This window comes from Dendrobates tinctorius, unplaced genomic scaffold (assembly GCF_039654945.1).
Source record: "Dendrobates tinctorius isolate UK_male_01 unplaced genomic scaffold, ASM3965494v1 ptg000016l, whole genome shotgun sequence".
Lineage (NCBI taxonomy): Eukaryota > Metazoa > Chordata > Amphibia > Anura > Dendrobatidae > Dendrobates > Dendrobates tinctorius.
The window spans coordinates 46,841,697-46,857,089 of NW_027361684.1; the positions used below are offsets into that span (position 1 = coordinate 46,841,697).

At 40.3% G+C, this 15,393-nt stretch overlaps 1 long non-coding RNA gene across 1 annotated transcript; it reads left to right on the forward strand.

The window, feature by feature from the left end:
• The first annotated feature begins 9,340 nt into the window (after window positions 1-9,340).
• On the forward strand, window positions 9,341-13,714 carry LOC141080534 (uncharacterized). Its single transcript, XR_012228963.1, has 2 exons — window positions 9,341-9,418; window positions 12,279-13,714. It is a non-coding gene; the product is annotated as an uncharacterized lncRNA (long non-coding RNA).
• Window positions 13,715-15,393: the final 1,679 nt, after the last annotated feature.

The following is a 15,393-nucleotide window of genomic DNA, read 5'->3' on the forward strand; positions in this document are numbered from 1 at the left end:
ACGTTGCTAGGACAGAATTTTGTTGTTTTTTTGGGGGGGTTGATTTTTAAATGATGGACCTAGGCATTTTTTAGAAGAGGCCAGCACCTCTTAATGAATTTGGAGGATTGTTTAGCTGCCATACAACAACACACACAGGGGACGGGTGCAATAATGCCAAATGATGCAATGATTAAGGACTTTTAACTCTTGTATGATTTATTTTGAATTGTTTTACTGATCTACAGTAAAGAAGATGCATTTTATCCAGGAACTAGCTGAAGAGCCCGGCGCTGCCCGGGCATAGTAACTAACTACGTTTAGTTATAACAAATTATAATGAATATATATATACATATATATATAATGCATTGCCCCGCCCACTCCGTATAGTCGCATTCACTATGATATCCCACATCATCCCTTCAGCCAGTGCTACCGGACTACTACCCCTAATATCCCACATTTTCCCATCAGCCAGAGCCACCGGACTACTAATATCCCACATCATCCCGTTAAAGCCACTGGACTACAACCCCTAATATCCCACATCATCCCATTAGCCAGAGCCACCGGACAACTACCACTAATATCCCACATCATCCCGTCACAGGCGCCAGACTACTACCCCTAATATCCCACATCATTCCCGTCAGAGCCACCGGACTATTACCCCTAATATCCTATATCATCCCGTCAGCCAAAGCCACCGGACTACTACCCCTAATATCCCACATCATCCCGTCAGCATGGGATCAGAAACAGAGCGCTGAGTGGAACGGTCCTAACTTCCATACCGGGGATCCCTTTAAGAAAGCTTGGGATCAGAACCAGAGCGCTGAGTGGATTTGCCCTGACTTGCATACCAATGATTCCTTTAATAGAACCCTGGGGTCAGAATCAGAGCACTGAGGGATTTGCCCTAACTTCTGTACAGGAGATCCCTTTAAGAGATCCTGGGGTCAGTATCAGAGCATTTGAAGGCAATTGCCCTGACTTCCATACCGGGGATCCCTTTAAGAGAGGACTGGGGTCCGTACCAAAGTGCAGATTGGATTTGCCCTCACTTCCATACTGGGGATCCCTTTAAGAGAGGCCTTGGGTCAGAACCAGAGCGCTGAGTGGATTTGCCCTAACTTCCATACCGGGGATCCCTTTAAGAAAGCCTGGGATCAGAACCAGAGCCCTGGATAGATTTGCCCTGACTTGCATACCAATGATCCCTTTAATAGAACCCTGGGGTCAGAATCAGAGCGCTGAGGGATTTGCCCTAACTTCTGTACAGGAGATCCCTTTAAGAGAGCCTGGGGTCAGTACCAGAACATTTGAAGGCAATTGCCCTGACTTCCATACCGGGGATCCCTTTAAGAGAGGACCGGGGTCCGTACAAAAGTGCAGATTGGATTTGCCCTCACTTCCATACCGGGGATCCCTTTAAGAGAGGTCTTGGGTCAGAACCAGAGCCCTGGATAGATTTGCCCTGACTTGCATACCAATGATCGCTTTAATAGAACCCTGGGGTCAGAATCAGAGCGCTGAGGGACTGGCCCTAACTTCCGTACAGGAGATCCCTTGACGAGAGCCTGGGGTCAGTACCAGAGCATTTGAAGGCAATTTCCCTGACTTCCATACCGGGGATCCCTTTAAGAAAGGCCTGGGGTCAGTACCAAAATGCTGAGTGGATTTGCCTTAACTTGCATACCATTGATCCACGGGAGGGGGGATTCATTTCTGTCATGTGCTCTGTGCTCCTTTCTGGGGGGCAGACTATGGCTGGGAGCTTATGTTCCTGGGGATGCTAGATTTCTTCAACCATATCAGTGTCTGCTGAGGTGTTGTCATGCAGTGAGAAAACTGTTGGTCATACCAACCAATCACAGCTCAGCTACTTTTAACCAGCTCTGGTGAAATGAGAGATGCTTAGTGATTGGTTGCAAGGAAAACTGTTGATCATAGCAACCAATCACAGCTGAGCTTCTTTTGAACAGCTCTGGTGAAATGAAAGATGCTTCGTGATTGGTTGGTGACACACACATACATACATTCATTTTTATATATAGAGATGAGTCCTACTGCTGAATCCTATCTTATCTCTTCCTACATTCACCTTTTTGTGCTCCAAGTGTTCTGTATATGGGACGCTTCTGACCGGCATGATAGGTAAATATAGGTGAGCTGACTTTGTTTCCAAATATAAAGTGCCAAAAGTACGATTATTATGACTTCCAAAAATATGTAGCAAACTATCACGCAATTTTATGCCATAAAACTGCTTGATGAATTGGGCCCTATAAGTCTGACTAGGGTGTTCACTATGGCTATGTTCCGACAAGGAGCTTTTGGTGAGTTTTTGATGTTGCAGATTTTTTGCACCATTTCTGCACCCATTAAGTAAAATAGGTTATTTACATTTGTTCAAAGTATTTGCAGCCTAAAAACCTCACCAAAAACTCATTGTGGGAACACCGCCCGTAATCAATGCACAGATAGTAACTTGCATGCATCACCTCTAGCTGTATGTTGTTGTTTTTTTGTCTTGGTTTATTTTATTTGGTAATTTTTATACATTTTAGAATCTGATGGCCAGATTTGTTTTTCTTTGCCGTATATTATTGGAGGTGGTTAATGCACTTCTCTCATCAGCCTAAGGCCTCCTTCACGGATCCGTGTTTCCAGTACGTGTGGTATCAGTTCTTTTTACAAATATAGCAGGTACCTATTATATTCTATGGTGCTGTTCACATGTGTGTCTTTGTACATGGACCGTTCGTCTGTGCAAAACACAGAGACATGGCAGTTTTTTTCCTGCAGCACAGAAAACAAGGGCCAATACAAGTCTGTGGGTCCTGTAGAAGGTCGGCTCACTCGGCTGCACACAGAGATAAACACGGGTACACTGCGGCTTTAAGAACTTCCTTTGGTTTATTATAGGCAGCATAAACCAAGGTGTAGTAAAGGAAATACAGCGCTCTGGGCAATGCAGGAAAACAAAACAAAATGGTGGCAGAACAAACAGTCCTGTGAGTGGGATTCCTCCCGCTCACGGCTGGCAGAGTACACATGGTTCAGGGTCACCAGTCCATGCAGCACTCTCCTGCAGTGCTCCTTCTCCAGGCGCACCCACTGAACACTGAAAGTTCTTTCCTTCAGCCATTTAAGCCCAGAGCATGTGACTCCTCAACCACGTGACTGATCACATGACAGTGACCTCACCCAGGTCCTGTCAGTGCACAGTGGTGCTAGCTCTGTATGTGGAGATATGGGGAGACACTCTCTCACCCTCTTTATGAATGTCCCCCTAGAAATCAGCCCATAACATAACTTAAACCTCACAACACTTACTGTGCAGGAGGAGACAACACTCTGGAATTTATATCACTGACACCATTAGGCGTAGTGAAACATATCTCCCCTCTATTACATTTCCAGTGACTCTGTTACATATTCCCCCCCTCTACCCAAAGACGGGGGTTTTGACACCTTCAGTGGCTAAGCAGGGGAGTCTGGACAGGGCATCTGCGTTCCCATGCAGCTTCCTACCAATTATGTATGCGGGCACCATCAACTAAATTAGTAGCCTGGTATCACCTAATGCATATCTTTATAAGCAGACCACAAACAGAGAGAAAGTATATGCTAATAGGAAGGGATCACCATAAAATAAACAAGTTTTTATTGAAATATAACACACATTTCATTTAAAAGACATTTTATAAATCCCATAGCAGGATTACACAGAGAAAAGAGATCCACAATCAAGAGTAAAATACTCATAGACCTACAAGCCGTTATAACGTAAATACATTTTGCATAGTCCCAAGAAAATATGTATGCAACAGCCAAAATAAGACTGAGTACAGGCTATTCAAAATACAGTACATGCATGTGCTGTTATCACAATTGCTATATAATGAAAGATAATAAACAGAACTCCAGCACGTTCCCAAAGTTCCATATACCAAAGCCAAACAAATACAATGAGGAATAGGGAACCATAGGAAATGATTAGATAAATACTTAGCCCTCTCCCAGTCAGGTAGTCGCCCCACTAAAGCAAATAATCTGGCTGTGTAGGTACATGGACCCAGGCTTATTGACACTGTATAGTGTCTTTCTCAAGGTAAGACTGATGTAAAATACTGTATAATACACAATACACTGCTCAAAAAAATAAAAAAAAGTAAAGGGGACACTGGACACTCTTAGTGAGCAGACACATGGATGTTAGGGGTACTTCACACATAGCGAGATCGTTAACGAGATCGCTGAAACGTCACAGGTTTTGTGACGCAACAGCGACCTCGCCAGCGATCTCGCTACGTGTGACACATAGCGGCGACCGTCCCCCCGCTGCGATATCGATGATCGTGCTCGAATGTCCTAGGCCATTTTTTGATCGTTGGTGTCCCGCTGGCCAGCATGCATTGCTGTGTTTGATGCCATAACAACGACGAGCGACCTCGTTGGCGGCTTAGAACTCAAGGACGTAGGCGAGATTTTGCTTTGCCTTTTCAACGCCCCCTCAGCTCCGATTGGAGGTCTCAAATTTGGATCTTTGTAGCATTTCCTTTTATAGGTCAGCTATCAATTATATGCAATCATAACATTTAAAGGGAATCTGTTACCCCTTTTTTGAGATATCATATAATGATATCATTCAATTGTGTGTCACATAAGGATTCTCTTAGTACTTTTGCTTCCCCCTGACCCCGCACCTTTCATGCATAAATACCTTTTTTATATCGGTTCAGATGTATGTAAACTGCCGCTGTCCGGTCCGCTGGGCGGGGCTTATTCACCTGCTCCCCCCGTCTTGCTCTACGCATTTCTTCTTGCATAGAGCAAGACAGGGAGGGGGGAGCAGGTGAATAAGCCCCGCCCATCGGACCGGACAGCGGCAGTTTACATACATCTGAACCGATATAAAAAAGGTATTTATGCATGAAAGGTGCGGGGTCAGGGGGAAGCAAAAGTACTAAGAGAATCCTTATGTGACACACAATTGAACGATATCATTATATGATATCTCAAAAAAGGGGTGACAGATTCCCTTTAACATGTACAGTTATAATCGCGTGTCCCCGTGTCAGTATTTGTGGATCCACGAATAAATAGCGCACTAGCAACTCAGACAGGGACGCTGAAGCAAACTGCCAGTGATAGCGCAGTAGTGGCCACCAATCGGAGCAGAGGGGTGTGGAAAAGGCAACGCTGAAGCACGCCTATCGGTCTGCGTAGTCAGAATAGCTGCTGTGTGACAAGGTCCCAACGACCGCCGAGGTCATTGTACGGATCGCCGTATCGCTGGTGCGTCGTTGAGTAGATCTGCCTGTTTGACAGCTTACTAGCGACCATGTAGCGACGTACCAGCGATCCTTACCAGGTCGTATCGTTGTCGAGATTGCTGTAGTGTCGCTATGTGTAACGGGACCCTTAGTGACCTTCCTATCATTTCCACCTGTTGTTTATTCCATTGGCACAACAGCAGGAGAAATTGAATCACAATCAGTGTTGATTTCACAGAAGTGTGACGGACTTGGAGTTACATTTTGTTGTTTAAGTGTTCCCTTTATTTTTTGAGCAGTATATTTATTGAACGTGTGAAGGTGGCCTAAAGGTGCGAAAAAGAAAATTTGAAATAAGCTCCGCAAAACAGAATGACGAAATACACTGTAATGTAAAAACGACTTGCCATGTGTGCAGATGTTGTGTCTTTCACCTACTTTTGTTGGTTTCAAGTTTTCAAAGACGTGAAGCGGTTAGAAGTTCGCAGTCCATTATTATTCGTCTTCTGCTTGGAAAGCGCTCACTATTAATACACAAAGTTACCAAAACAAAAAATTAGAACAATTAGGGTACGAGTCGCTTGTGACCAACAGAAAATTCCAAAGTTGGAAGTGTTTGCAATTCTGGCGTGGTAGGACACAATTCAACGCCATATGAAACACTGAGATGATGTGACACAATGTGTCTCTACGATTTTAATGTGTGACATGTTGCTGTGTATCCCTGGCATTAGGGTCCATGAAGGAAAGATACATCACGTCATGACTGTGATTGTTACCACCCACCTTTCGTGTCTCCCTTTTTTCCTCATAGATTGTAAGTTTGCGAGAAGGGCCCTCATTCCTCTTGGTATTTGTTATGATCTATGTGATTATTGTTATGCTGTAATGTCTATCGTCTGTACAAGTCCCCTATAAAATGTAAAGTGCTGCGGAATATGTCGGCGCTATGGAAATAAAATTATTATTGTTATCATTATTATGACTGGTGGGCACGATGGAATTGCCAGTGTTCTGCTCCACTCTTTTTATTTTACAGTATGTATATTTTTATATATTTTTTCTAAATAAAAAAAAAAAACTGAGAAAAATGCGACTGCTCCATGAAGGTCTATGCAAATAAATGTAACGTCCAGATTGTATAGTTTAGTGCGCACTGCCATATCTTGCATCAAGTTATCCCCTAGACCTGAAACGCACTCTAATCATATTTGGATATATACAGACCCCCAAATACATTACTTTGCCTAAGGATGAAAGCAGCAAGAAATGTGAACTCTTTTTAACACGACAATGGGTGGTTCCTAAATTCAGAAAGTACAGAAGCCTTTTTTCCATTGCTGGAGCGCTGTAACTTGGCTTTCTCCAGCAATTCCATAGAGTGAATGGTGCTGCAGGCGAGTATGCACACTGCTGATACATTGTAACAGTGAAAAGTCCTGGTGATCGGTGGGGTCCGGTGGGTGGCCATCCACCAATTTAGCATTTATCACCCAGCCACAAGATGATGGTAACTTCTTCCAACTGGAATACCTATATACATTATCATTTTAATAATTTCATAATGTATTAATTGAACAATCTGCAATTCACTTTATTTAAAAGTTATTACCCTTAAAAAATTCTCCAAAATGCCTGTCACTAAGTAACTCCCTTCTGTCTATCTGCGCGTTTTTAATTGTAATCCACTCTAGCAGCAGAGAAACAGAAAGCGTGAAAGTTCTATTGTGTCTCTACTCCTGCTCTCCTGTATGTCAAAATACATACAAGCAAAAAAGAAGGGTAAGCTTTCACTTCCAGACATCTCGCAAAGTGAGGGAAATGTAATTCCAGCACCTATAGTGCTGGCAGAATGCCAATGAACACTAACTGAGTAATAAAAAAATGGATGACAAGTATGGGATTCGGGACTCTTCCTGGACATATTGGACTGATATGTGCATTGAGATGCAATTTAAAATGTTTAGCATGAGGTCAAAAAGCTCATGCTTTTCTACAGCTTTTAGGTGAAAGGAAAAGTATCTATAATAATAAATGCCCTAAGCAGCTTCCGGTTGTAACAACTTCCGTCCAGTTGTAACCGGTCATGAACATGGACAACGTCTGGATCCAGGATGGCGCCGGCGGAAAAAGATGTTGGGGATCGTGGAGCAGCGGCTATGACGGCGTGAGTATGAGAGACGGAGTGAGAGAAGGGGTCGTATGTGGAGTGAAAGAGTGAGTGGAGATGGTGAAAGGTGAGAGGAGTGTGTGTGTTGAGGGTTAACATGGCAAGAGGTGTGATGCTATCGCATCCTCCCGATGCGATAGCATCGGGCCAAAATCTAGTGATTTAATAACTTGGAAAACAAAATACTGACACAATCTATAATATGAGTTAGACACTCCATTATACACATGTCCACCCATGCATGCTGGTCGCTGAACAAGGTACTGGAAGGTCTGAAACGTTGCCTGCTCTTTCATTTTGGTGGTATAAAAATAGAAAAGTAATTTAATTTTTGGGAAACTGAAGTTCTGTAAGTCTAAATGATGTGCATAAGGTTTTGTGTTTCACATTTTTTTCTTGTTTTCTTTTTCTACCCTGTTCACAATGAGGTAGTTAATGTTTAATTGTTGATTCCCATAATTTACTTCTATTGCGCCAACATATTCCGCAGCACTTTGCAAGTCAGGAGAAACATGTAGAGAAAAATAAGTCATACTCTACAATTTCCAAAGACTAAAGAGGGTCCTGCTCGCCGGCTTACAATTATACTTTACTTTCTACCTTGCTTCAGTGGAAATATTGGTTTTGTAGCACATTTGTTTGCCCTTCTCTAAACCCCTCAGCCGACAAGAAAGAGAGAACCTAGTCATTGACCTCCCACCATTCTCCTGCCATTTATTTTCATTACGTTTTGCAATCTTGAATAGATATATTGAACCTAAAAGATGCCAGATGCCACCACTTGTTTTTAGAAGCACGTCCATAACACAGGATGAATAAAGGAACGTGCTGAGTACACAGCCTTCACTATTTGGCCAGTTCTATTAGTAACAGTAAATTTGCTTTCCATCATGTATTTGCTGTATACAAAGTGTTTCTGTAGTTATTAGGGTCCTGACTGTATTGTGTTCATCCACCCCCCACATTGCTCCACTCTGCTGTGAATGCAAACCACAGCAAGTTGTGGAGGAGGCTGCTAGAGGAGATAAGTTGTATCTTTAGCAGCTTCCATGTGCAAGTGCTGACTGTCACTGTAATCCTGTAATCCTTCCCCCTATTGCACACCTCAATGTTCTATGTATATAGATCTGCCATTTCTTCATCTTCAGGTCTTTGCATGGCGCCTTGGAGCCTTCTTCCTTTTGCATGTGTTGGGTTTGATAATTATCTCTACATTGTGTCACACCAGAGATGAATAAGGGATGGGGCTCGGCGTGAACTGGCAGTCAACGGAGTTTCCCCACAAGGAAGTAAATATCAGTTTGCTTTTCGGCTTTGTGTAAAAAGCAGGAATTTTGTTCCCTTGTCTATGCCATGTGTTGTGCTAGATACCTCTGTAGGCCAGGTTGTGCAATGGATTTATCAGGCCTAGTTTCCTTTTGGCTTTCCTTCTAAGCCATGGACAGCAAGCTTTTATCATCTTGGAGTTTTGTAGTGTTCAGCATTTGGGTGCATTTTGTAGCTAGTATTTTCTGTACATATTGTCCTCATCTATGAATGTTTAGTAGATGTTTTATTTTGGGTGAAAGTAATCCCCTAGGACAATAAACACCTCCCATGTATCCAAAGGGTTTTTGGATGACTTCCTTTAAATCTACGACTACATTTCTCCAAGTTTCCACATCTCTCTCTCTCTCTCTCTATATATATATATATATATATATGGCTTTTTTTGTTATAAATATTTTTGATTGTGTCATTCCTTTAAGACATCACTTGCGACACACAGCGGCCCCTCTTCAGACATTAACGTTTCGCTGTATGGTGCATGGGTGGAGTTATATCTAGTTCCTCTATCTGTGGTTAATGACGTTGGCCATTGGGAAAGGTTAAAAGAGGAGGTTGGCCTGCTTTCCATCCTTTTACCCATCGGTCCCCACTGAAGGCAAAGCTGAAGCTGCACTGGATTATGAAGGAGCACCCCCTGCAACCGGAGCAGTGAACAGTAAGTGCATGTATGGGGGTGGTGAAAATACAGTAGGACAAGAGGTAACTCACTACGTTACCATTAAGTACATTTGATAGCTCGGTTTTAGTTTTGGTTTTTCCTTACATAAGAACTTGTCTAATTTAAATGTGATGGATCCTATATAATATATCAACCTATCAAGTAAAACTATTGATAGTGAAAGTTGGCGCTGCAGTTTAGATCATAGAACTGAGATGTGTAGCTAACTAATCATCTGTTCTTCCTGTTTTGTTAGAGCGTCCGCTTAAAAAAAATGTAGCCCTCTTCTCATGATCTGTAAAATACACTTTCTGGATGACTAGACATTTTAAAATGTAGTTCAAGGGAGAATATTATTTAGATTTTTGATGCATTAAAGAAGCTGAAAGCTAATATTGCAAAACAAAAACCAAATTTCTAAGCTGCGTTCTGTTTTTTAATATTTTTTTAAACAAAATTCATTGCCCCTGACACATTATAAAATAGTATATTCTACTAAGAACAATTGGTTATTTGGCATCACAATGCAACTTCCTTAATGAAAGACTAAGATCAAGTAGCAGACAACCACACACACAAACTTCAGAAAGTTCCTTAAATAGCAGTGTCGGAAACAAAATAATTTGTGTGATACAATCCAAGAGTTTACTTTAGCAAACTAAAATTCCCCATTGTCTCTCGGTGGATTTGGTCTAAATCGGTAAAATTCAAGGCCAATCTAGTGCACATGACGCTCTTAGCGAAGGGCTTATGTTTGGGGGAAAGATGGATGTTTTTGATTGCCCTGGAGATGACCAGTGCGTAGAGGCCTCTTCCTTTTACTGCCCAATATGAGAGTTAAGTTCAGCAAAGTTAAATGCCCAAAGTAAAGAATTGGGGATGACCACCGTCAGAAAAGTTATTTGTGTGTTGTAGTTCGCAAACAGTTATAACACGCATTAATATCTATTTGGACATGTCTCCTTTATTTAACATTACATTTTCATAATAGAGTCTATGGTAACATTATTTTAATAATCTTTACCCTGTTTGGATGCTTTGTATTAATTATATTGTATTACGGTACTTTTAATGAGTCAGAGTCCATCTAAAATATAGATTTTTTTTTTAATTGAGAAACACAAATTATTAATCGCTAGTGCTAATCTGTCTCTATCATGAGACTGTATCATGACACTACTGGTAGCTGGTAATACACGTAAATATATGCTTCAGGCTAAGGGAATTGCAATATTTTAGTGAAACAAATAAGCCCTTATTTTAATGGTACAAATAACCTTCGTCCTGGTACATTCTTCCTTACAGCTTGTACAATCCTTTAGTGACGGTGTGATACCCATATCGGATAAATCAATACAATTTGAGCATAAAGATTTCCCTTTGTCATTACATAGATTAGGATATTACTTTTTAAATCTGCATTATATTAAATGTTATGCCAATAAAAATGACTAATGGCCTAATATGTCATAGACAGTCTCTGAAGCCTATACAGCAAACTGTTGTTTTATGGCGTGTATTAAATGGCCACCATTTCCTGTCTTTGCACTGTTCTAGCTGAAGATACAAGCTTCAGAAATAAGGACTTGTATGAGTCAGAGGAAAAAAAAAAAAAACAGAAGTGAAACCCTGTTTGGCGGGAGGTAGCGATCTGACAAACTGATACACGGGCTAAGCTTCTCTTCACTTGTAGGGTGCGGACTAACTGACTTAAAGGATTAACGATGCAGATCACTGATGGAACTTTTATTTCAGCTGCTCAGGAAGTCTAGAACCGTTGAAGATGCCACCTGGGTAATGTACATGTGGCTTCGAAAACTAGAGGGACACAAGTGGCCTGCTTTGGGAACTTCACACCTGTTGCACGACGGGGGCAGGAAAGCAACTTTAACGTTCATAAGAAAAGAGGGAACAAATATTCCAGACTAAATTTGAGTTTACAATACCGTAATTTTTTTTTTGTTAATGTTCACAAAGCAAATTCTTATTGTCAGGAATATTTTAAAACCTGATCTACCATCAAAAGCCTAAATGTAGTCTTCTTTGTAAATATTTGAAGATTTGCATGCTGTCACTTATATTAATGTATGTTGTTGGGGAAGCGATACTCCTAAACTCTTCAATAATTTCCTATCCATAGACATTTTTTTTCTTAAATACAGTTACAAAGATTATGTAGTTCCATCAAAATGTACTAGAAAAATTCAATGTACATTTTTTTTTTCTTCCTTATATTAAAAAATGTAACTTTTCCCTGCAGCTTTTAGTATCATTTTTTGGCCTCCAGAATTCTGATGCTATAAAAATTTAGCAATTTTTCTCTAATATGATAGTTTAGTGCTCACAAAGATAGAGAAGGTTAATGCCTGTCATCAGACTCCTCTTGCTTCACATATCTTGAGACCAGACATGATAAACCCGTAGGAACAAATCCAGGCTGGTTAGTCTATTTATTTCCCCCTGAGAAGAAACGCTGACAACCCCATAGACATCAACAAATCTGATTACTTCTTCATAAAGTGCTACACCAGCTCAATGAAAAGGGCCTTGGATCACAATAGTTTGATTAGCGCCTACAATATTAAGTATTTAATTATTTTGTAAAACTTTTTGTGCAATGGGGAGGGAGCAAAGTCCACAAGATGGCGGATTTTATTCATGTACCTGTCCTTATACCCTATATGGCAAAACGTATCACATTATTATTATATTTCTTGATTTATTGCATTGATTTTATTTTCATGTACAGCTGACATATTTTATTACACGTTTCTCTTTTGTAAGAGTTATGTAATGTGAACATCCAAGCTACGTAAACTTGACGTAACAATTCTGATTGATTTTTGTTGCTCTGCAGGACATATCCAACCTTCAGAAGTAACGCGAGCAACTCTGGCAATAGTATCTTTCCTTTGGTAAGTTTTATCTGATTGGAAAAGATCACCATATCAGCCATCTTGGAAACACCATACGAAGAAATAGAAGTATGAAAATACAGTGCAGCCATCCATAAAGTAGAAAGCACTACTAGACATGCCTTAACGCTGTAGTGTTTCCTACTTTATGGATGAGTGTACTGGACGCTACAAGACATCTACAGAAATGGAGGACACCCGGTGGAAACCCTTTCCATATACTGACTACTGTAACATTGATTTCATGATATGTGCTGTATGTAATATAATTTGTCTCGTACATTAGACAGTGATACGTTTGGAGGTTCCACAATACGAATTCTATAAAAAACTTTCTTCTTGGATGTTGAGATGTTGTTATTTTTTAATGTATAAATGTTTTATGCAAAGGGATTTTCAAAGCCATTTAAACTGTTATAAAATACTAAAAACCGACATCAACTGAGGGAAGACACAATCTGGCCGAATACGAAGACTGACATACAGTGCAGTTACCCATAAAGTAGAAAGCACTACTAGACAGGACTGAACGCTGTAGTGTTTCCTACTTTATGGATGAGTGTACTGGGCACTACTAGACGTCACCTGGAGAACAAAGAAGAACCTCCTTCATTTGAAGAATTTGTCATAGACATAGTAGATTTAGAAACCACTTTATTTCACTACACTGTACTTGTAATTTTCATTATGTTGATTTCCCCCCAATAAATGTTAAGTGCAATGCCTCTTTGTCTATTTCAAGGTTTTGGTTTTTTTCAACAAGAATAACTATTAATTTTTCCCTCTCACTTGTTATTAAGAAAACATTAATTGATTGCAAATCTTTTTATTGTTTTATCATTTAAAAAATCTATAAAAAATAACATTCAAGTTGTGCGTAAAACTATCCTAATAAAGCTCAATGTAGCCTCTTTTTCTTAGTGTTGCTTACAGGAACTGTATAGTTTAGTCTGGGGAGATGGAGGTTCATTAAAGGAAACCTGTGAAATTAAAAATGCAGTCCAATCTGCTTGCAAATTAATCCCTGCTCTCAGCCAAATGGGCGGTTCTTTTTTTCGTAGCTGACAGCCTTTCTTATATATAAGTGTGCATAGACAGATAGCTGTCTGAACATCTCACATCTCACTTGACTTCGTAGCCTACAAATGAAGAAAATACACAGAACACTGGATAGTGTTTTCTATTTGACAGGTTCCCTTTAAATTGTTGGAAAATCCAAGAAAGACTATAATCCATTGTCGTTAAGGATTTGTTTAAGAAGAGTCTGGACTAAAGCGGGGAACCTCTTGTTAATTAAGCAGATGACATTTTATATTTCACATGTAAACTGATAAAAAGTAATAAAATATGGGTGATTACGTATAAGCCCTATACCTTATACTGTATGTGGTAGTTATGTGAACATTAGCTTTGAGCCGCACTTTATTTAACCTGAAAGTATATAGTGGTAAATTTACATGAGCAGTAGTGTCACTTTCTTCTTCTTTTCACATCAACAAATATGTATTTTGCATGGTAGACAGTTTTTGCTCTTTCAAAACGAGTGAGAGGATGACGTGCAATTGTACGGCATACGGGAAGTTCATCATAGAAACTGCAAGGTTTACAAAGCCAAATTTGTGATTAACATGAAAGCATTAGACTTTTTAAAAAATTTAATACATCTCTGCAAAAACAAAAACTGCGTTTTTTATGACTGCTAGTAGTAGATGCAAATTATTCAAAAGATTAATAGATTTTCTATTACTACACCATAATAAACTCAGGAATTTAAAACATGGAATAAGTCTGTTCTGTATCACTATAGTTGAAAAGAACTTATAGGATTCACTGCCTAAACCCAACCAAAATTTTTCTTTTGTTTTTGATGGTGGAAAAATAGATGCAAATATTTTTGTTGAAGAATTTTATTCTAACCAGTACACCACTAGGAAATGATGACTGGCTATCCACACAGCTCGGTGGGTAAGTGGTTAATAGTGCAGCCAAAAAAATAATGGCATAAGCAAAATACTAAGTAGGTCGCACTTCTGCCTGCCTCAGCTAAGTGGAAACTTTGATGTGCGCTTTGTAGCCCAGGCAAAACACAGATTAGACTGCAGCTGATAGCAACATTAGAGCACAAGATCAGAATTTATTTTATGCACCCCTAGGTCAAATTTGTGTCTCCTCATAAGCCACTCTGCTATCAAGTCCTATTTCTCCATGGTGTACATCACTATTGTTTGCCTTCTATGTAATTTTATGGCTGTGACAAGACTGCCATGCTGAATTATTTTTCCTGTTAACAGGACGCTGGCAGAGAGTCTATACTGCAGTCATTTCAAAATCTTACAAAATATTTAGTGATTGGTATTGACCAGGGTAAGGAAAGAGTTTGGATTTTTTTTTCCAGAAATAGAACCTCTTGTTTATGGGATGTGTCTGGTATTCACTAATAGGTGGATGAGCTGCAAACCAGACATAGACAATGAATAAGTTCTGTTTGTGAGGAAAAAAGAATTAAGACTTTTACTGGTCTTCTGACCGGAGTGTGACATCCACACGGCCTGTCCGTGCATTATGGTCCAAGATTGGACATGTTTGCAGGGACATCAGCCTATAAGCCTTTACTCAATATAATTGGTCCCGCCCTGGAAAAGAGGAGGTGAATGTAGAGTAAAGCAATGGGCAATACTGGTAGGGAGCTGAAATGTTTAGCTAGTTGGCACACAGTGTAGGCTTCTCTTTGTGAGGTGCTGGCCAGCACAAAACAATGCAGTTCCCAAGCTGTTCACTATGATGGAGAAGTGTTTCGAGCTCATTTGTTGCAGTTGCACCTGATTACCCTTGGACAAAAGGCCAGAGGAAGTCCTGTGAATTGTTGGTGGGTAGAATGCCACTGTTAGTCTAGATCAGATCTGGGCAAAGTGCGACCTGTGGGTCACATCTAGTCCTCTGACTGCTCCTTTGCAACGCACTTACCGGAACAGGCAAAGCCGTGGAAACAGTGGTGTTCTCTATTCAGCATCTTAATTTCGCATGTTGTATCTTCGACCATTAGTTCCCTCTTCCACC